General features: G+C 45.4%; 1 long non-coding RNA gene across 1 annotated transcript in view; it reads right to left on the bottom strand.

Moving 5' to 3' along the window:
• Positions 1–18,964, bottom strand: part of LOC146870095 (uncharacterized) — a 72,716-nt gene extending 53,752 nt beyond the window's left edge. The window contains exon 1 of the long non-coding RNA XR_014958981.1: positions 18,867–18,964. This is a non-coding gene — a long non-coding RNA (uncharacterized LOC146870095). The remainder of the gene's footprint in view (positions 1–18,866) is intronic.
• Between the last annotated feature and the right edge of the window lie 3,484 nt (positions 18,965–22,448).

Here is a 22,448-nt window from a genome sequence, read left to right as displayed (position 1 = left end):
AGCCTTGATGATATTCTACATAATATTGCCTTTGTGTCTTACTCTGGTGCTCCAACCACCCCATGTGCGCTACGCGTCTGCAGTCATATTTGTGATGCACCACACTAAGTATGAACAACAAACAGTCCCTGTAGGAGAGTAGGATCTGCACTTATGTTGCCCCCACTTTTTTTCTGATGTTTACACCGGTTTCTGGCTATAGTCTGGCTGGGACCCTGCTAATCAGGGCCCCAGCCTCTCTGTTTTCTCTAAACAACTTGGAGTGCATATTAGATGCACTAGTGATTGGATACTGTGGTACCTTATGAGCCCCTAGTATATGGTACCTTAGGTACCAAGGGCATAGGTACTCCACAGGCCTACCAAGGGCTGAAGCATGTATTATGCCACCTCTGGGAAGCAGACTAAATCTGACACCACAGGCCTGCTACTGCAGCCTGGGTGAGGTAGTGTTAGCACTCCTCACTGAGATATAGGTTCCCTATATCTCACCTTACACACACTTACTATCAGTCACCCCTAAGGCAAGCCCTAACAATCCTGAGGGCAGGGTGCTTGGCTTCCATGTGAGGGGGTGCCACTGCAGCTCTCAGAGTCTATTCTCTGTAGCGGTTTGTATATGCGGTTAAACCACATACTCTTAAGTGCATTATAACCTAGCGGTAAATGCTAACTTTGGGATGGCTGCATCAAAATATGTTGTGTTTGGTGTCATACGTTTTGGAATCATATCCCCACACCAGTAACTGGTGTGGGAGTATGATCCCACCCTTCTAGAGGGATAGACATGTACCCACTGTGGAAACACAGTAGAATCCTGAAGAGCCCTGGCATCACAAAATGGATGCCACCAGCACAGACACTGGGCTGCCCTCCTGCTGCTGACCGAAACTCGCAGTGGGGGAGGCCCAACAATAGACATCCTGTCACAGGGAGCTGTAACCACCTTCCAGACAGGATTTAGTGTATTGGGGCTGGGTGGGTGCACTCCTAGAGTGCTTTGAAGTCCTGCACTGGGGAGCAGTAGGCTCCTCTGTGATATGCCAGCTCAAACTGGTTCAGGGGCTACCAGCCCCTGCTCTGGCACGAAACTGGACAAAGGGAAGTGGGTGTAGCCACCCACTCCCCTGACCCTCCCATAGTGGGGGTCATAGAGCTAGTCCCTCCCTTCCTTGTAGAAGAAGTTAGGGAACACTTGCCATTGCAAACTAGATATCCCTGGATCACGCTCTGAAGAAGAATCCTGGACCTTCGACGTTCCACTACCTTTGGAAGACTGAAGAATCTCCCTTGGAGTCAAGGAGTGACTCTCCTGCTTGGCAGGCACCAAAATTTGCATCAACGGTCGCAAACTTTCGCGCTCCCGCCAGAGTCCAAAGTTCCTGCAACCCCGGAAGTAGATTTCCTGACTTCGCCAAGGCCATCGTGATCTGTCTGGCCTTTCAACGATCAGGACCTAGGAGAGGTGTTCCGCTCCAAAAATATCTTTAAACATGGTTTCAATATAGTCCTCCAGGTGGCCTGTATTTGTACTTTCGGGCACCCCCCTAATACGAAGATTATTGCGCCGGGATCGCACCTCTAATTCTTCATTCTTAGCTTTGATTAAGTCCAGCACTTTCTCCATGCCTTCACATTTACCAGCGGTTTTATTTGACTCGTCCTCCACTGAGAATATCCACTGCTCCGCTGTGGTCAAACGGGCCGCTTGCTTATGTAGCTTTGCCGCCATACTGTGGCGTGGGGTGATTCAAAGTTAAAGTGTGACTGTTGCTTGTCCATCTTTCCCATAGTTGCAGGTTTAGCTGTTGGTGTTTTTTGTATATTCACGCCAGTTGTGATCTGTTTGGGGCAAGTCCTGTGTTTTGCAGCACATCTATAAGTAAGGTGACCAGATTCTCAAAACAAAAAACTGGGACAGTTCATAGACATAGAAGTAGGACTACAGTTTGCAGTAACAGTCAACATAAAAGTATGACTATTTGACAGCTGTCATAGACATAGAAAAGGGACTACAATGACAGCCGCCCCCACAGACACAGATGAAGAATTACAGAAGACAAATCAGATGTGTGACAAAGAAACCAATGGATTTTTAAGCTAACAGCATGTGCATTATAGGATGCTGGGTTTTTGCCTAAACAATGCCAAGAACGGCCTCCAAACTAGTAACTTGCAAAAATGGCTAAAAAGCTTGCCCCATGCCAGAAGTTGAGAAGGGGAAGGGGAAGAAGGAAGAGAAAGGGAGACAAAAGGTACTATGATGCGGGAAGGGCTGAGGAGGTAGGCCTGTCTGTGTCTCTGAGATAGGGGGATGAGAGAAGGCCTGTCTGTGCCTCTGAGGTGTGGGATGGGCTGTGACTATAGGCCTGTCTCCCCCTCTGAAATGAGGGAGGGGGCACGGGGACTATGGCATTTCTCAGGTACAAGGCTAACTCTAAAATTGATGCAGTATGTTACTGGTGATGTCCGCTCTGTGCATGCTGCTGTCGTATATAAATGCCTCCTGTTGAGCAACTTAAACACCTTGAAGCAGTGCATATGCATCCATTATTTGCTGTGATAAAACCCATGACATCATAGTGCTCAAAAACATTTTCCCGAGTGCATTTTGGGGAGTGGCTTTCTTCAGGGACAGTTACTGTCCAATTATAAGCCAGCATTTCTGGTCGCTTGGTTGAACTGTCCAGCACCCAGCTTCCTCCCAGGTAGGTGGTCTGAGTAGTGCGTAGAAGGGTACTACAGCACAGACATGTTGTAGGTCACAGCAAAAGACATATAATTGATGGACAGAATGCAGACCAAATCAAAACATTCACCCCCAGTCAAGAGATCTGGGTTAAATCCATCATTCATTTGCTCACCATGCCACCCCAGTTTAGACCTGGCCATATGCAAATCAGTCTTGACCCTGTGCCTCATGGGAACAGTCCAGCCCGACTGCCAAGCCAGGTCCTCCCTGGGACATTTCTCTGTTTAACTTGGGTACTGCACAAAACGGGACATTTCTGTAATTTGGAGCAAAGTGTCGGGACACCGGGACACTGCTCCGAAAACGGGACCGTCCGGGGAAAACTGGGACGTATGGTCACCCTATCTATCAACCTTCCATGCACTTTAGAATGCCTCAGGAAAGCTAAGGTTTTATGGCAACACAAATATACACGAACTGCAAAGACTATCTAGTGGCCGTTGTTTACAAGTCGTCGCTATTGCAGTTTAATCTCCATTAGTATTGCCTACCAATGTACAGCTGGCGGGAGACAAACCATTTCTTGTTTTCTCTCTATGTGCTCACAGCCGGCTCACCCTACATGTGGGGCTCTTACTGTGGTTTCCCTACTCTTGATTCAGTGGGCCTCACCGGGCATGTGTCCTGCTCCAGTTATGTTGGCACACACCCCCAGCACCGTTCCTATGTTTTCCTGTAGCTCAGGCCGGGTAGCGTGGGATCTTTCCGGGCCCATCCAATATCTCCCACTGCTTTGTCAAGAACACATTCTCGTTCTTGGTCACATCGGCAGAGCCACATCGCTCCTCAGTACAGTGCTAAAATGGCAGATATGGGGCTCTCACTGTTGTTTAGGCCTCATGCCATAGGAGCTGCGCTTACATGTGCACCTCTCCCCCCAACATGCCTATTGCAGGTCCAAATGGGCCTCCTTGGAGATTCGGCTGCGCCAGACGCCTCCTTCTGCAACTGTGGGCCCTTGCGGGTCGGCAAACATTTCCCCACTAGGCCCTCTGGGCTCCCGGTTCAGCGCACGGCTCTTTGCTATGACCCTCGCCTCCCAGCTGATTTCTTTTTGTTTTTCACCTGCAGCTCCCCCAGGTGCTAGGCTCCATAAGCTTGTCGTCTCATTAATTGCTAACGGCCTGATATTAATGCGCGTCAGGAATGCCGTCGCTCTCCGCCTCTCTCCTGTGCATCCGGGACCGCTGATGCTGAAGCCGCTCGTGCCTGGGTCACCGCTGCAGGCCTTCTGGAGGTTTATTTTGCTCACCCGCATTCCATGGTGAGTCCCTCTGACGCTTTCCTGCCTCAAGCGCCCAGAACGACTTCACTGTGGGCCAGTAGCTACCCTCCTTGCTTAGTTGCGTGCGCTCTGGGCCGCCATCTTACCCTGTCGCTCTCGGATGTCGCTGGTCGATCGACAATTACTTCTTGCTTTCACCTAAGTCTTTCAAGCTTTTTAACCTCGATCGGTGTCTCCCACCAAGTACTGCACATAATACTGCATTTTAGGGCCTCTGGAGTCTGCCCATGCGGCGGATTCTGCTGGATTTAGCTGTCCGGATGGTAGAGCTGCACTAATATACAGCCATCTTGCCGTGGGCTCTTAATGGTACGAGGATTTAACTCATCTTGTATAGTGCAGTCATCACTCCTACCCAAAACTTGTGGACATGTCCATGCCAAATGAATAAAACTTGCCCCTCCGGCAACTTCAATTTGCCCAATTGATTTTTAGTCCTGAGATAATGTCACATGGTTTCCTGAATAACTGGATTTATGTTTCTGGTTGTGTTCTGTATATATGGAAGGACATTGTCCATGTACAGGTATACAACCAATGGTCTGCCACCTATGTAAATTCCTCTATGTGCATGTAGCTGCCTGTACACAAAGGCCAAGGTTTCTACAGCAATGGTAAATAGGAGTGGTGATAGGGGGCAACTCTGTCTGATGCCACTGCCCATTGATAAACACTTTTGTCCAAGGGGTTCCTACGGAACAAGATCATTTTAATAAAATGCCTAACCAGACCCATTTTAGTTAATACCTGAAACCTGTGGCTATTTCAGAGAGTCAAATACTTTTTTAGCATCAAGAAAAAGAGACACTGCCGGTAATTGAGGGCCTAAATGATGTATTACTGCTGGGAGAGTCCTTAAATTTAACAATGTTGGGTGGCTGGGTATAAAATCAGTCTAGTCTGGAAGTACCAGACCTGACGTAGGTGGTTTTAGTCTTCTAGCTAGGATTTTTGCAAACATCATATTGTTAATGAAAAGCTATTACAGTAGTCTATATGATGCACAGTGGCCCTCTGATCTGTCTGGTTTGAGAAGTGCTAACCACATGTCTTTTCATGTCATTGTGGGAAGTTCCCCTTCCAGAATGGCTTCTTCATACTCCTTACGCAGTTGGGGGCTTATCAAATTGGCATAAACTTCATAAAATGGAATTGTAATCCCATCAGGCCCAGGTACCTCACCACTCTGCAGCTACTTTATTACCTCTAGTAAATCCTCAAGGCAGACACGTATGAACCTTTCCAATCATGCAAGTGTGATATCATTAAGATAGTTTGCAAATCTGCTGCGCTGCAGTCGTGTCTCTAGACTGAAATCACACTGGCGAGAATGCATGCGATTTTTCTAAGTGTACTGGACAGCATTTAACTTTGTATTCTACATTCCTCTAGTCTAAGGGCCTGAGTTTTGTGAGTGTGCTGTACTCCTAAAACCTTGCACTACAAAAACATGCCCACTGATTGGGTGGATCGAGAATTGTGTTAACCTTTATTTTATGAAGCAATGTATCCTAAGATAATGTACAAATCAGCATATCAAAATACAGTCAAATAAGAAAAGATTGACTCAATGAGTGAGACAAAGGGCAGAATTAGAAGTTTTATGAAGATTTATTACAAAATCCATAAAAGACCAAGTTCCAAATATGCAGGAAAATCAGTAAGAACTCAGACAGCATCACTACTAGTAGCATAGGAAAGGTCTTCTGGCTCAACTCCAAAATCAGGCATTTATGAAGTAAATCTTCCCATAGAACAGTATGGAAACTGCTGCATCGTGGTGTGAGGAAGGAAATACATTTTCAACAAATCAGAATACAGACTAATAACGTTGTACAGCCTTACTAAGCACTCACCTACCACATGAATAATGAATACTCCCAACCCCCTGACCTAATGTCATCTGGTGGTGTCAGAACAAACAAGTTACATAACCAACAGTAAGCCATTGTGAATAAATTCAATACCACATGCAAGAGCCTTGGATAAATGTTACGTTCTAAGTCTATGCCAAAGAGTCTTCTTCAAGAACAGTGTCATTCAGAAATAAACAAACATGACTTGCTTGACTATGTGCAGCAGAAATAAACAGTGAATGTGACATACATTTTTGACAAGATGATGTTGAAACCTAATTAAGGACTGTTTAGTCATAAGCCAGGATAACACATTTTAACAGGTCATATAAAAATAATTTGTGTAGATTAAGATTCTGCAGATTCTTAGTAATGCACAATTTTTATTGTTGGACCTGGCCCTTTTTGAAGGGTTATCCCAGAACTTTTTGCCTTCCTCTTGTATTTTTTCTGCCCTGTTTTGTTGGTTTTCTGACTCTGGGCACTTTACCACTGGTGATCAGTACTAAAGTGCATTTGCTCGCTCCTGTAAGCTTGGTAAGATTGGTCAACACCTGTTTGGCATATTTCATTTGCCTGCAAGTCCCTTGTACTGTGGTATCCTATATACCCGGGCCTGTAAATTAAATGATACTAGTGGGCCTGCAGCACTACTTGCGACACCCACAGATGTAGTCTTTCAAACCTGTCTCAGGCCTCTGCCACTGCAGCGCCTGCGTGAGCAGTTTACTGCCACAGTGACGTGGTATTTAAAGTGTTTGCCAAGTCTGAAACTCCTGTTTACTACATATAGGTCACCCCTAAGGCAGGCCCTAGGTAGCCCTATGGGCAGGGTGCTGTGTAGGTAAAAGGTAGGACATGTGCCTTTGTTGTGTGGCATGTCCTGGTAGTGACAACCAGCCTATTTTGTTTCTCACTGCTGTGATGCTGCTCCTCTCATAGGTTGGCATTGGGAATTTCCTGATATGTATTTCTGTGGTTATTTCTGATATGAAAGGGGTAGCGTGGCCATATTTGGTATGTTTGGAATAGTAGCGATAAATCCTGCTTATTGGTGAAAGCAGATTTGTTATTGCTATTTTAGAAATGCCACTTTTAGAAGTGGGCATTTCTGTGTGCTTATGACTCTTTGAGCCCTGCCTGGTTGTGTATTCACTGTCTGGTTTTGGAGTGACAGGGGCTGGGGATGGGCATTCACTCTAGACAGTCACAAGCGGGGTTGAGCTGTGTCCTGCCTTTCCTGGGTGACTCTTAATTGGGCTGAATAGGTCTGGTCTGCATTTAGAGTGGTGGGAGGAATTTCACTCGCACCTGAATAGGGATGTGCCTGCCTTTCACAATGCTGTCTCCTCCCCCACCTGGAGTGTGTCTCGAGCCAGGGCTGGGGATTGAATGGGGGTGTTGTGCACTTCTAAAGTTGTTCAAAGTGCCCCCAGAACAAAGATTTTGTGGGTATAAGTACAGGGGTTGTGACCACACTGCGTGGGACTTGTAACCAGACGCTGCTGCCTCTACAGACTGCACCCGCCAGAAGGAACTATTGTGCTGCTAGGAAGAACCACCATTTGGACTGTCTGCTTGTTGTTCTGGAGGGACTTCCCCTCTGCAAGCTAACTATGCTGGCCTTCCTGCCTGCTGTTGCTGTGCGTGTGCCGCCAGGGCTCTCAAGGGTGCCTACGAAGGTGGCACCTTGAGCATCTCTGCCATGGAACTCTTGTCTCCGTGACTCAGGCAGCAGTGTGCTCTGAGCTGGGAATGAGGGTGCTTCCAGTTAAGTTGCTGCAACCCAGCGCAGGGAGAGTGCTGGATTCATGCTAATCGTGGGTTTGCTGTATGTGCTCTAACCACAAGTATGGCTGGGTTCAAACTGGAATGGCATGGTGAGCAAAAAAGACGATGGATTTAGGCCCAGATCTCTGTACTGGGGAGAATGTATGACATTGTTGTACATTCTGTCCATCAACTGTTGTTTTTGCATTTCTAACCCCAAGTCGGCGCATGTTTGGAGGTGGGCTCCTGTCCCTAAGTCAGCGCGGGGCTGACCAACTTGGTGCTTGCCCTCCTGAGGGTGGACCACCAACATCCAGTACCCACAGCTGCCCTCACCCCGGGGCGACCAGAGTAGCCCGTGTGACGCCGCAATCCTCGGGCAGTAGGAAAGTATGGCACTCTGGTGGCTTTGTCCTGGTCTTACGCGGGCAGCAGTAGTGGCATCTTCAACATCCTGAGGGATAGAGCAAGTCCTCCCCGGGGTTAATGCCCTGAGGGGTAAAATTTGTGCTCCACTCGTGCACCAGAGGATCAATTGCCAAAGCCCGGAGGGGATCACTGTTATGGTAGATCCTCGGATCCGACCACATAGGTGCTCCCATGTCTGCCTTTATTACCCAGAGTGCACCAATGCTCCACTAGCAACATGCCTGGGGAGTAGTGCCATCCTGCTGCTCTCCATATGCCATTGTCTTCAGCAGCTGCACCACGTGTTCACAGGCAGCTGCATCTGGTATTTCATTGCAGGAGTGGGGGTGGCAGACAAGATTCCCCAACACCATTACCTACATTGGTGCCTTCCCCCCTTTCTAGACAGAACTTACCTTGTGGGGTATTTTTCTGTCACCTGATGGGGTGAAACCTTAATGGAGGCCCCCATTGTGCTGAACACAGGAGACATTCAGGAATTACCATACAACATGTCAAAGAAGTGCAGGCGGGCTGTGGCTTTCATGTTCAGGGTGGAAATTGGTAATTCCTGTGCCTTATTCATCATTGTTGCCATACTAGCACCAATAGGTTGATGTAGGTGTTTCTCCCTGTGTTTGTAGTCATTTCCCAACTGCTTCTTATTTATGCCCTGATTTTGTGATGTAGGTTGTGTTCCCTTACATTTCCAGGACTTGCATAGTATGCCCAGCGGCCATGAGTGATTTATGACCTAACCTGCATTTTATGCCTGATATTATGATTTATGTCATTTTAGGCCTTTTAATGACAGGATAACAAGTATCATTTCAGGATCTGCATATTATGTACAGAGATAACGTCTTCGTAACTTGTGCCAATTATAAGTATTTACTTTGGGCACTAACTGATAATATGGTAATTGTCTGGTTGGCAAAGTGATTTATGATCTATTTGATGTCATAACAATTACCTAGATGGCAAAAGAGTTTATGTGATTGTGGTCTAATTTGTTTTATGTAGAATACAAAGGATATTTTTATATAACCTTGTGTGGAGTACCTTTTTATGGTGTGCCTAGTGTGTTACTGGTGGGTGTGTGTGTTGAACAAACGCTTTACACATTGCCTCTAGGATAAGCCTGACTGCTCTGCCAAGCTACCAAGGGGGTGAGCAGGTGTTATCTTTGGTGTGTAACTCCCGTACCCTGACTAGAGTGGTGGGTTCTGCCGGGCTGAGGTGCATACCCTAGCCAACCAGAAACCCCATTTCTAACATCTGTTAATACAAAATTCCCCAGCTTGCTTTCCTAAGAATCTCCCTTCCTGCTCTTCAACCTCTCTGTAAATGTTTAATGGTTCATTTATTCAGGAAAGGGTGGCATAATGTTGATCCCGTGTATAATCTTTTCCAGCTACCCAAGAGAAATTTCAAGGCATTCATTTCAATGTCTCTGCTTCCTTTGCTATGCCTTTCCCAACAACATACACTTAAAAGCCAAACCGTAGTCATCCGCAGCACAGAGACTAGATTGAGGTCCAAATATTCAGTGATTGTTTTCCGCAGCTCATTCATGAAAGGCATATAATTAGGATTCTGGTTTAGATATCCATGTTCCAGTGTGTCAGTCCTGCTTACAGTCCTGTACCAGAACTATTGGGGAGTGGCCTGATAAGGATTGGCATAGATTGCCAGTGTGCCCAATCTAGGATGTCAGGCCCACAGACACCAGCCAGTAGCCTATTCTTGACCTTGCATCATGCACAGTAGATTAATAATTGTATTGTACTGTGGTTGGATGCTGTGCTCACCACTATTGCAGAACTGATGTTCATAAGTAGCTCGAGTTTGGGGGTGAGGGCCTGGATGATGATGATGGGGCTTCAAATACATTAAACAATGACTATTATAATGCCATGCAACCTGAGATTGAACACACAAATATGTTTAATTCATTAGTCTTGTTTGCAATAGTCTGTGTGCAGCATCATATCGCCCTCCATTTACCAGCTGCTTTACTCTTGATGCTCACAGGATAATGGATAGGGCAAATAGCTACGTTTGAAGTAGAGAATTTATAAAATGACTCTGCCCTTAAAGTTGCCTGTCAGGACCCCTTTCAGGGGGCCAGGGGATATGCAGGGGTTACTGGGCACAATCGTGGTGGTCGAGGCCTTTTACCCCTGATGTCCCGGGATCCGACCTACTATGGATCCTGAGCAACTGGGCCAAATACCCATTCTGCACTTGATTCTCAGTGGAAGCTGTGGACGAGCAGTCAAAGGCTCCCTCGGGGGAGGAGGGAGAGGGACAGGGGGGGGTTGGGGGGGGGGGGGGGGGGGGGGGGGAGTATAGATACTGGTGAGTGAACATGACTCAAAGTGCATCCTTTGACTCTTTAGGAATTAGTCAAAAGTGTCTATAGTGCTGTAGCAGCATCGGCAGAGGGTCCCCTTCCCCCCGGGCTCCACAGGCCCAGTTCTAGTCGTACCTGCTCTGGCTGTGTGGAAGCATTCAGTGGTGCAGTGAGTGCTCTCTCTATAGATGCTCACAAGTCATGATCCTGTTCTGTGAAGCCAGGCTGCTCGCGCTACATACGGCAGCACCATACAGGCACAGGCAATCTCCCTCAAGCAGCAGTGCCAGCTTGTCCCAACGGAGTGCCACTTCTCCACGAAGTTGAGGCAAGTCACTCTTTGCCTCGCTGGGGTATTTGATCCTCCAGCTCCTGACTGGAGCCAAGCGACGGTAAAACATCTCCGGCAGAGTCCTTTACATTTGTGGGGGAATTAGTAAGGTGCAGGTATTAGTGTGCGGGCTTGACCAGCAAGTCACAGCTGCAATCTTCTGTCCGTAAAACAACCCAAACGTCTAGCATTGTTGGTACAGGCAGCCTCTTCCAGCATACAGGGTTCCAGAGGTAGGGCTTCTCACTGGATTCCCTCCATCGTTCTCCTCTTCCTCACAGGGCACTCAGGTCTTGGCAAGCAGGCAGGCAGGCACTGGTGCTCTATGCTCCAGAGGAGGTGATCTTGGTTTTCCCTGGGTGATGTCCACTCACCCAGCAGGTAGACTAGCCAACCTTTGTCCCTAGTCCTGGTCACAGGCAGAAGTCCTGCACAGCTTCCCCTTCTCAAATAGCCCAGCCGGCTGCTTGCCAGACAGCAAATGCTGTGGTCTCAACCTCCCCTTCTTCCTTTTTTTTTTTTTATACAGATTTTATTAATTTTGTTCCAGAAAATTGTCATAATACAACATTACGTTGGTGGTAAGGTCATACAGTACTTCACATTGTAATTCAATAATGTTATTACAAAGCATAGTGTCAACCTGATAATATCAAGGCTTACATCAAACATTGTATACCTCTATTGTGCCCCCTGCATTGCTTTATCAGGAATCCTGTAAGGCCCTGACATCTTAATGATTGACCACCTAGTGTCTGCAATATAATTGCCAACAATATATCTACTCAATGACAATAAAATAAATGACAATACCAAAAAAAACTCTAGAAAAAACAGTCTTTCCCTAACCCACCCACCAGCTCAGCTGCAATGCCAATACTATGCAATATTATTAGCACGTACTTTTAGATCCAAAGCACTCCTACCCACCTTCATGTGTTTCCTAATCCAGCAGTAAATCTTAAAACGTACCAATTGTATGAAAAAACAACAGCCCCCCGTTACATCAGTAAGACATCTCATAACATGCAACCAGAAGTATCACTCCGCATGGATCTCCATGGCGGTAAACTCTTCCATCATTACATTCCAATCTAGGAATATCAACCTTTTACGCAGTCCCCTTTGTTCTTCCCGTTTGATTTCAGCACCCTCAGCCCTACCCCATCGAACCATTTCTTTGTGCCTGTCTGCAATGTTAGGTGGCTTTGCCACTTTCCATTGCCTTGTAATATTCCATTTTGCCAATACAAGAGCGAGGTTCATGAATTTGTGCACAGCACCAGACTTCTTGCCTGTAGGACCCAAACCCAGTACTCTGGCGAGTCATCCTTCCGTATTGGTACAATTGCGTTCAATATTTTGTGCACTTCATACCAGTAACGTTCTATTCTAGGGCAACTCCATAACATATGGAACAACTTTGCTTGTGGAGTATGGCATCTTGGGCAGCAGTCCGATACCTCATGGGTACATTGCATGTAATCTATGTGGTGTTAGATAGGCTGTATGCACAATCAACAACTGTATGAACTTAAATTTTGTGTTCCTGGAGATTTTTCTCAGATACTCCAATATCACCTTCCATTCTTTGTCAGTGAGTGCATGACCCAAATCTATGTCCCATTTGTCTCTAAGGAATTGTAGCGGGCCTCTACCACTGTGCACACACCTCTATATAACCATCTCGTGACATGACTGCCATTCCCCATTAGGTATTGCAAATTAGTTAAGCCATGGTTCCTGACCACCGGGGCCCATACCTTGCGTATATAACGTGTAATCTGTGCATGCATCAAAAATAATGTGTGAGGCACGCCATGCACTCTAACAAATACATTGTGCATTGCAAGAGTACCATCCACAAAAAAATCACCTATGTTAGTAACCCCCTCCTCACTCCATGCCTTAACTCTCCTGCTAGTGATAGTGCTAGATTGCAGTGGTAAACCCAGTAGCGGAATATTAGGGGCATACGGGGTCAATCTCTTAGTATAACGTAACGTTCTTTTCCAATATGCCAACGCCACTTTCAGTAGATGAGGTGCACCCGCAGGTGTCCTTCCACCTGGCAGCAATAGCCTATGTAAGTTGCCATTTTCCCACGACTGCTGCGACATTGCAATTTCATGCAGGTTTTTGCCCGCTATCCAATAAGTCAACCATTGTAGTTGGCTTGCACAGAACCTCCCCTTCTTCTAGTCCATTTCCAGACACCAAATGTGATTTAGAGTTTGAGTCTTTGAAGTTTTATGTTGGGGTTCTGCATCTTTTGAAGTGTACATTTTTCATTTTCTCCTTCCCTCTTGAAAGACTCTCTGTCACAGCAGGAAAGACTCTGAAGTTGATAGACCCACAACACAGTTCATAGGAGTGACCAGGGTTCACAACTGAGTGACCAGGGTTCACACCTGGATGTCAGCCACAGTCATATGTGCATCAAAAGGTTAATCCTGTCTCCAGGCCCCACTCATTATGATTCCCTTATTAACCCAATCTCCTTCAGAGATGTTTCGAGGCTACTTCCTTGTGATCTATCACTGAATCAAAGAGTACCCTTTTGAATTGTACATGGGGAGTCTATTCCTCCCTTTCTTCAGTATGTGTTCCACCCATCTCTAAGAAATGCAGAAATACACAAATCCATCTAGGGTGGTCCTCTACTCCTCATGTTTTCACCAGGCAGGCCTGGGCTTCTCAAAATGGATCCGAAGGTCTTCCATGTAGGGTACCATTGCAGGCACACATAAACCTAGTACACATTCACAGCACATTTATTGGCCCGCACTGTTACCTCCATGCATTGTTCCATTACAGCTACACATACATTCAGCACACACACTCAGTCTGTGTGCATTGTTCAGTACTGAAGCTTTTCTGTATTGTTCCAAGGTGTGCTATTTGCAAACACACACACTGCCAGCAGACATCCTCACCAGGTGCACACGCCACAGCAATTCACTCTTCATGTGTTGTACTTCATGCAAGCACACACACACTCAGCACATGCTTCCTTGCTCATGCACTGCACAGTGCTACATCTCTCATTTGATGAATTCCCCACAGCCAAAATTACACTCACCACATGCACTAACCACACATTTACTGTACGGTATTACTCTATCCCTGTACTGTACCTTTCCCAGGCACACATACATCCAGGGCAGAGTTACTAATCTTACACTGTGCAGCACTCCACATCTACCTGACATGTGCCATGGGTGAGTGCAAGGTGAGTACGCCATGGGTAGGCAGCGGAACGTTAAAAAAGGTGAGTGAGATTGTAGGCCTCACTCCACTGACAAAGGGTAAAATCGGCCTGTTCAGAACTACTGATCACTACACCGCATGCTGCCACCAACACATTTTTGCTGTTTAACTCTTGGTGATGGCAATAGCCTTTCACCACTTTAAGGGTAGTGCTTTGGACACCACTCTAGGTCCAACAAGACTACGATCTGTGAGACAGGCCTATGTCATGGCACACACATTATCTGTGTTATCTAAGACAAACAAATCAGCAATATGGATCCAGACAACAGTAGAGCTGGCTACTGAAGGCAGGGGTACATGTCTAACCATGCAGAAGACTTTTCCACCCCAACATTGTCTTTTCAATTATTCCCACTGCCCCAACACATTGTAACCATAGTTTCTTAAGTCATAAATGTGACGTACTGAGTAATGCACTATGAGAAGAACTTAACATTTTAGACAAGTCAAAATGAAAAAGTAAATCAAATTATTATGGCAACGTTTTGAAACAAGAAACCTCAATAAATGAACGTTAGCAGGCATGAAGCAAAGGTGAGAAAAAGATGATGGTGTGAGGATGGATGAAATTAAGGTTGAGGTGTGGTTGAGGAGAAGGTACAATTCAAGTGAGGTTCAAGTCAGGTTAAGTTAAGAGGAAGGTTGCAGAAAGTGACCAGGGCATTAGTTCGAGGCTGAGCTGTGGTTTAGGTGAGGTTGTGGCTTTGGGGGTCTGAAAGAGGCTGAGGTTGATGTTAAGGTTGATGTAAGGCAAGCTTGAGGCAGAGATGTCACTAAGGTAACACTAAGTGGATGTCAAGGAAGATAAGTCTAGGTTTAGGTGAATTTGAGCCAAAATTGACGTAAAGATGGATTGTGCGAGATTATCCTGATGCAAGGTTGAGCTGAGAATGTGAGATTTAGATGGAGTTGATGTAAAGTTGAGGTGTATGTGAAGATAAGATGAATAGGGCCAACCATGAGGCTGGGGCAAGCTTGTTGTGAAGGCAGATTAAACTGGATTTAAAGGAAGGAATTGGTGATCACAGGTCAGAAATGGACACTCTAAAAGATCACCTTCAGATTCTAGTGCATTTACATTGCAAGAAGATGTATCAGATTTTCCATCAATTGTCCTAGACTTGAAATAAAGGGGAGACCATGCTGGCTTCTAATATATCTGGTAATACATTACTGACTCAGCTCTTTGCACTGCATGGCTTGTTCATTTCAATCTGCAAAACTCTTTGACATAGTTTCTGCTTTCTGAACTCCATTATCCACCTTCGGAATAATAAGGGAAAATTAACCTCAAAGGGGCAGTAGTTCTTTTACTCACAAAATTGTTGAGGGTTTGCGTGGACATTAGAAGCCAAGCTGAAAAGCTAGCTTTAGTGTGGTGCGTTGTTACCATCATCTTATGTTGCAACTGGTTGGATCACTGCTTCTACCAACACCTTTGCTGTTAAAATCCTTCTCAAAAAGTACCATTGTAAAAGTGAGCTATTGAAATATATGAAGGCAGATCATTAACCAGAGTAACTTTATCGTTCCTTTTCCTAAAGATTTGATTTGAAAAATAGGAATCAATAGTGAATTTTTACTGTAGCCTCTTCCTTAACAATAAAGGCTATATCATTTAAAAAGTGAGAGTGTATATGTCAATTTGCTTCCTTTATTTAAACTTTAAAGAAGCAGAGGCTGCATTCATAATATTACCAAAGATAATTGATCGCGTCATTTCATGTACAGTAGACAGTATCAGTGGCAGTAGGTATTCACCGAGAGTAACTTTCAGCTGGAAATGGTTCTTGGTGCTGAAAAGATGTACTGTTCCTGATGAAATACAATTAAAAATAAAGATTTTTAAGGCCTTTCTAAATTGAGAGAGAGACTGATACATTCAAAGCAGATTAGGTTGTATGCTCTCCAACATGTAAAAGTATCAAGTAGGCTATTCACCACTCCCTTATGGGTTTTGGTGCAATGATTCACAGCTACCAGTTAGCACACTATGCTGCACAGTGGTGCTCATTGCTTGAGCACGGGCAATACCACCCTCTCTTCATTATGGTGTAATGGGGCATGATGGCATATATGTGCTCTACAGTCGTTGTGGTGGACAAAACACCAAGAAGACTCGCATTGGTCATTGCGGTGGTGGTTTCCTATCTCAACTACTGCAACAACAAATCCATGGAGGACTTATGTAAAAGCATCTCTAAATTTCAGGGTTTGCCGAACAATGATGCTCGCCTCACTTCAACCTAAAGTTAGCCATAAAATCCCTGGTTTGACTCCAGCACACAGAGCCTTAAAGTTGCCTGCCCTAGCTCAGAAGCCCTTAAACAAGTGGACCTATGACCCTTCCATCCGCACCAGTCCACCAAATGGTAAAGCCTCCCTGAAACCGCATCCTCTTTACAAGATGAGGTATAAGTGCTCAGAGGGACAACCATGCACTACAAGACTCAACTCTGAAGCCAACTACACAGCATTAATCAAAGCAGTAAAGGGCCACCTACTTCTTTCAGCCTACAGTCGCTGGTCCCTTTGACTGACCTTCTATGTGTGAAAAGGCCATATGATACGTCACATATGAACTAGACATGCCATATGCATGTAAATTAATCTTAAAGTGCTTGTGCACAGAAGGGGTGATACATACATAAATATTTCCTGCAATACTTATGCTAACAATGAGCAATGCTTAATTTCTTGCAATGCTTATACAAATAATAAATCACTCCTTCAATGCCTGTGTGAGCAATTCCTGCAATGCCTCTACAAACAATAAGCAATTCCTGCAATGCCTCCATAAACAATTTTTGCAATGGCTGTGTGTACATTTGCTGCAATGCTTATGAAAGCAATAAATCATTCCAACAATGCCTCTGTAAATTATTCCTGCAATGCCTATGTAGACACAATGCTTATGCAAACAATAAACAATCCCTGCAATGCCTCCATAAACAATTCTTGTAATGGCTGTGTGTACATTTCCTGCAATGCTTATGCAAACACTAAACAATCCCTGCAATGCCTCCATAAACAATTCTTGTAATGGCTGTGTGTACATTTCCTGCAATGCCTATGCAAACAATAAACAATTCCTGCAATGCATGTGTGAACAATCATGCAATACTTCTGAAAACGAGTGCTGTAATGCATGACTGAGGCCTGCAATGAACAATTCCACCAACGTGCGCTTAAAGAAGCGCCCAGAGCAAGGGCGTAGTGAATATCAGCCTAAGCGAGGTTGCCAGTAGGGCAGAATACATTGTTTTATGGACCCTTTTTATCTGTCATCTGTGTTTCGTAGTACTGGAAGAATAATTACTATGACACAGGTGTGTGATAGGGGCCAAGGGTTGCAAAAGTAGCCAAAAAACAGTGACAGAAAGAAAGAGAAAGTATGTAAACGGTAAAGAAAAAATAAGCCAGAGCAAATAAAGTGAGAGAGTGGAATGAAGGAAGGAGAATACAATGCAAATCAGAAGAGATAGATAGAAAATAAAAAGGGAGCAGAATGGAAAAAGGCTCAAAAGAAGAAAGATGGAAAGAAATTTTAAAAAAAGGACAAATGAATTAATGGAAAGAACAAATAAAAAGAAAAATGGAAAGAGAAAAAGAAATAAGGAGAGCTGGAAAATAGAATGAATTAATGGAAAGAAGAAATGGGAGATAGAAGTAAGGGTAAAGGAAGGAAAAAAGAGGAATTATTACATTGAAGGAATACATAAAAAGGATAGAATCCAAGGGGGAAGGAAGGATGATAAGAAGAACAGAAGGCACAAGCGAATCATGAATTACAAAAAGGATGGAAGACGGAAAGTAAATGAAATTTAATGTAAACAAGGTCAGAAAATAAAAAAAAACAATGAGAGATGGAACGAAAGAAGTATGGACAGACAGAAAGAAAGATGAAAGAGGAACGAAAGAAGAATGCAAAACATATAAATAAATGTTAATAGAAAGCATTTAAGATGGATGGAAAGGAGGACAGGATAAAAGAAAAAACGAAAGAAAAAAGTAAAGAAAAAATCAATACAAGTTAAATGCATTTTTTTTTTACCAAAGTCCTTTAGATTCATGTTTATAAAATGCAATCTTTTGCACATTTTCCTTGAGGGAACAATATTCACTGGCTCTTATAGCAAAATTTGAGATCGCTCACTTTGATCCATTTTATTTTCCTGGCTACATCCTCTGCCTCAGTGCACACGCTAAAGTGGCCCTGTGCAGAGCACAAGATCTAGGTAGGCGCCTCTCCTGTAGTCTCTTTCCTAGATTTATCACGCTTGGCTACTGACATACTTTCTTAATAAAACTGTCGAAGGATTCTTTACGAGCCAACTTCTGCTCGGAGCGCTGCTGATCTCTGTCTGCCGAGCCGGGTCTGAGATGCCACTCGCCTTGAGGGGGCGTGGCTACATTAGAGCAGTCCGAGCTGGCCAATAGGGCAGAGCTCTGAAGACAGCCGAAGCGCAGGGGATACATGATCCCGAGGGGATACCAGATATTACACAACACCGGGAACACCCCACCTCAGCCTCGGGGGATGACAGTCACATACCTGCCACTGCGGAGTTGCTTTCACCGTGTCTGGAGCCATGGGAAGGCCTGGAGGATGACCCGTGCAGCGCGAGCTCCGCGAGGAAACTTAAGACAGCTCATTCATGTTTATGGCTGGGGATAGAGGTGTGCGCATGAGCGCCACACCGAGACATGTGTAGAATGTAATTTTGCTAAGTCTCCTGTTTTTTCCGTTCCCTCACAGCCCTGGGAGGGGAACTCAACCGTGCCTCTGTCCCGGGGATACCTCACCTCAGCCTCACGGGATGGCGGTCACATACCTGCCACTGTGGAGTTGCTTTCACCATGTCTGGAGCTGTGAGGAGGCCTGGAGGATGATCCGTGCAGCGCGAGCTCCGCGAGGAAACTTAGACGGCTCAGTGACGTTTATGGCTGGGGATAGAAGTGCACGTGTGCGCGCGCCACACCGAGACATGTGTTTTGAATTATTGCGCACGCATCTGTGCACGATAATTCAAAACACATGCCGCCCGTGCGGGTAACTGCAACCAATAGGCCATGGGCGGAGCAATGCGCCCACCTTTGGCCAATTGCGTGCTGTCTTTGTTAAAAAAGACGCACGCAAAGGCCAATAGCCTGCCACAAAACAAAAAGCACACGCAGGAGCGTGTGCGAAATGAGGTGAGATTTCAAAAAGCCCTTACATAAAGTCTTCGCCAGAACAGCGCTGTTACAGGCTCGACCTAAAAGCCCTGTAAATGTGGATAAAGAAGTGCAGGCCAAAAAACAGACTCACCCCAGCAGCAGTCGACCACCGAACTTTTTACCCCCATGACTGCAGCACCTGGAGGAATGCAGCTGACCTTCACCAGGGAGGTAGGATGAGACGGGGGTGCGATCAACAATGTATAAATCAAGGTGATGAAAGGATTTCTAATGAACGTGCCAGCCTTGTAGGGGGTGACCCTGGGTCAGACCAAGTGAGCCACCAGCTACCTGAGGAGACTCTCCCGTAGGCATTAGTCCAGGATGACTTACGGGTTGGGCAGCAGCAGGGGGTCACATATACGGAGGCAGGGAGGTGGCTCATAGATCACAGCAAGGTCACTCCAGAGGCATGGGGCCACCCACCCTGTAATGAGGTAAACCTCGAAACAAAGGCTCGCAGGACGCAAGAGGATTCTCTGGGTCTAGGAGATAAATTCTTCTTGACCGATGGCTCTGACATGGGTGATGCAGGATCCGAAGGGGAGCGTGCGTCGCTGTCCTCCAGTTCTGACCCTAGCAGCCAGTATGATGAAGGAAGGATTTAGAGAGCGCTGGACTCACACCCAAAGGGGTATTTCCGTGCTATAAATGGAGGTTAGGAGGCTGTAACAGGCGATCAGTTGTTAAAGAGCTCAATATCCAGGAGTTTCCTGAACTTAAGAGAATTCAGGCACTTGTGCAAGTGAACGGGGAGCGAGTTCCAGTATCAAGGGGCAAGATAGGAAAAGGTTTTGCCACCAGACCGGAGTTTGTTAAATCGAGGGACAGCAAGCAGAGCCTTCCCTCCAGAACGCAGGGATCTGCTAGGTAGGTAGTGAACTAATTTTTCTGCAAGGTATATAGGACCCCTATCATTGATTGTTTTGTGGACCAAGCAGCAGATTTTAAACTTAATTCTTCTACAAATGGGGAGCCAGTGAAGGCGTCTCAGCAATGGGAGAGATGCAGTTATAGGAGGCATATTAAGGGCCAGACGCGCTGCAGTGTTCTGAACCACTTGCAACCTGTTCAGCACGGTGTCATTTGCTGCTGTCAAAAGGGCATTACAATAGTCGAGGCGACTGACTACCAGGCTTGAATCAGGGTCTTACGTACTGATAAAGGGAAGAGGTGGAACACTCTCCGTAAGAGCTCCAACATATAGAAGCAGGTGCCTGAGGTAGTTACTATCTGATCTCTCATAGATAGGTAGTGGTCAAGATAGACACCAACGTTTTTTGCCTTTGTAGTAGGGGTGGGGGCCAGGCCCAACTCTGTTGCCCAGCAGTCCGACCACCACAGTGTTTGTGCTTTGTCGAACAGTTGTAGTTCTGTTTTTTCAGCATTAAGCTGGAGAAAATTATTAGTTATCCAATCAGAAATAGCTCGCATACCTTCAGCAAAAAGATGTTTTGTCATGACCGATCTGTTATCAATCGAAAAAAAGAGTTGGGTATCGCCCACATATGAAAAAGGAACAAATCCATGATTTCTGATAAGTTTTGCAAGGGGGACCACGTACAAATTAAACAGTGGGGGACTGAGACAAGAGCCCTGTGGCACCCTCTTCGTAAGAGGTTTAGCACAAGAACGAAAAGGCCCCAGATTAACTGTCTGTGTGCCCAGCTCTAGAAAACTTGAAAGCCATTGAAGGGTGGGCCCCTCAATACCCATCAGTCTTTGAAGTAGCTTATGGTGGGCTACAGTATCAAAGGCTGCGGACAAGTCCAACAGCACCAAAGATATTGCCTTGTGATTGTCTAAGGAAAGTTTAATGAAGTCTGACACTTATGAGGGTGGATTTAGTAGAGTGTTTTGGTCTAAAGCCAGACTGTGAGGGTTCAAGACATGCTTGGGATTCTATATGTTGCATAAGCTACGAGTTAATATATCCTTCCAGAAGTTTGCTCAAGAGTGGAAAAAGTGAAATGGGATGATAGTTTGATAGCTCTGCTGAAGGTGCATTGACCTTTTTACGAATCGAAAGCACTTGAGTGGCTTTCCATGCATGGGGAAATTTCCCCTCTCTCAAGGATAGGTTTAAAAAAGCATAGACTGAAGGAGCAAGATGTTTAGCTAATAAGGCAAACACTCTAGCTGGCATAATGTCAATGGGGGAACTTGACCTGGCTGGTTTTAGAATCTCCTCCACCTTGGAAACCCGAAAGGATGGAAAACTTGCTAAGACAGCGTCATTCATTCTGGAAGCTGAAAAGAGTGGAGTAGAGGTGTCTGGCGTGACGGCGTCACTAGAAAATTTGTCATATATTTTATTACGTTTTTCTTCAAAGAAATTGGAAATATTGTCACATAAGACTTGAGAGACAGGGATTGAATCATTGCAGGCAATCGGGGATGTAAAAGATTTAAGAATATTATAAAGTTCCTTGGTATAATTGCCCGCGTGGCATAGTTGTACAGAGATATATCTTTTCCAAGCTCTCTTAATGTTTTTATGTAGGAGGTTACAGCCATTTTATATGTTTCTTTCTCTGTCTACAATTGAGTTTTTCACCAAATCTTTTTCCGTTTTTTCACAAACTGGTCCCAAAACATTGGTCCACAGGAAGAAAGTCTCAAGCAAAGCAAAGAAGGTACTTCCCAGGGCCAGGTCAAGGAGAGCTCGAAGAAACCAGCAAGGGCTGCCCTCAAATGGGATTATTTAGCCACACATAATTCATGTGAATAGCCCAATATGGAGGACAAAGTAATCAAAACTCTGAAGCACCAACCCTGAAATTGATATATGACTCAATAAAACAGCTTCGGGAAGAGACGCGGCTAGATGGCAAAAAGACCCGCCTGGCAACAAAAAAGCTTGACGGGGTTGACAGAAAGGTGGCAAAAGCCTGTACTGAGATTGGTGACCGAATAACTGCAGTAGAAGAATGTACAGCAGGCCTGGAAAACGAGGTGGCAAGAGGCCAAAGCCAGACTGAGTCTCAAGAAGCACAAAAGTGGACATGCAGTGGTAACTCAAAGACTATGAAAACCGTTAAGACGTAATAATTTGAGGATCTTAGGCCTAGAGGAAGGCATAGAATGTGGCGACGTCAGAGCTTATGTTTGCAAGCTGTTGAAAGGGACTTTTCTGAAGCTCCAGCAGTGGAATTGGGACACAGAAATCCAGCAGGTTCATCGTAACCTTCTCATGC

The sequence above is a fragment of the Triturus cristatus genome, chromosome 1_1, assembly GCF_964204655.1.
Source record: "Triturus cristatus chromosome 1_1, aTriCri1.1, whole genome shotgun sequence".
Classification (NCBI taxonomy): domain Eukaryota; kingdom Metazoa; phylum Chordata; class Amphibia; order Caudata; family Salamandridae; genus Triturus; species Triturus cristatus.
This window is presented reverse-complemented; position numbering and strand designations above follow the sequence as displayed.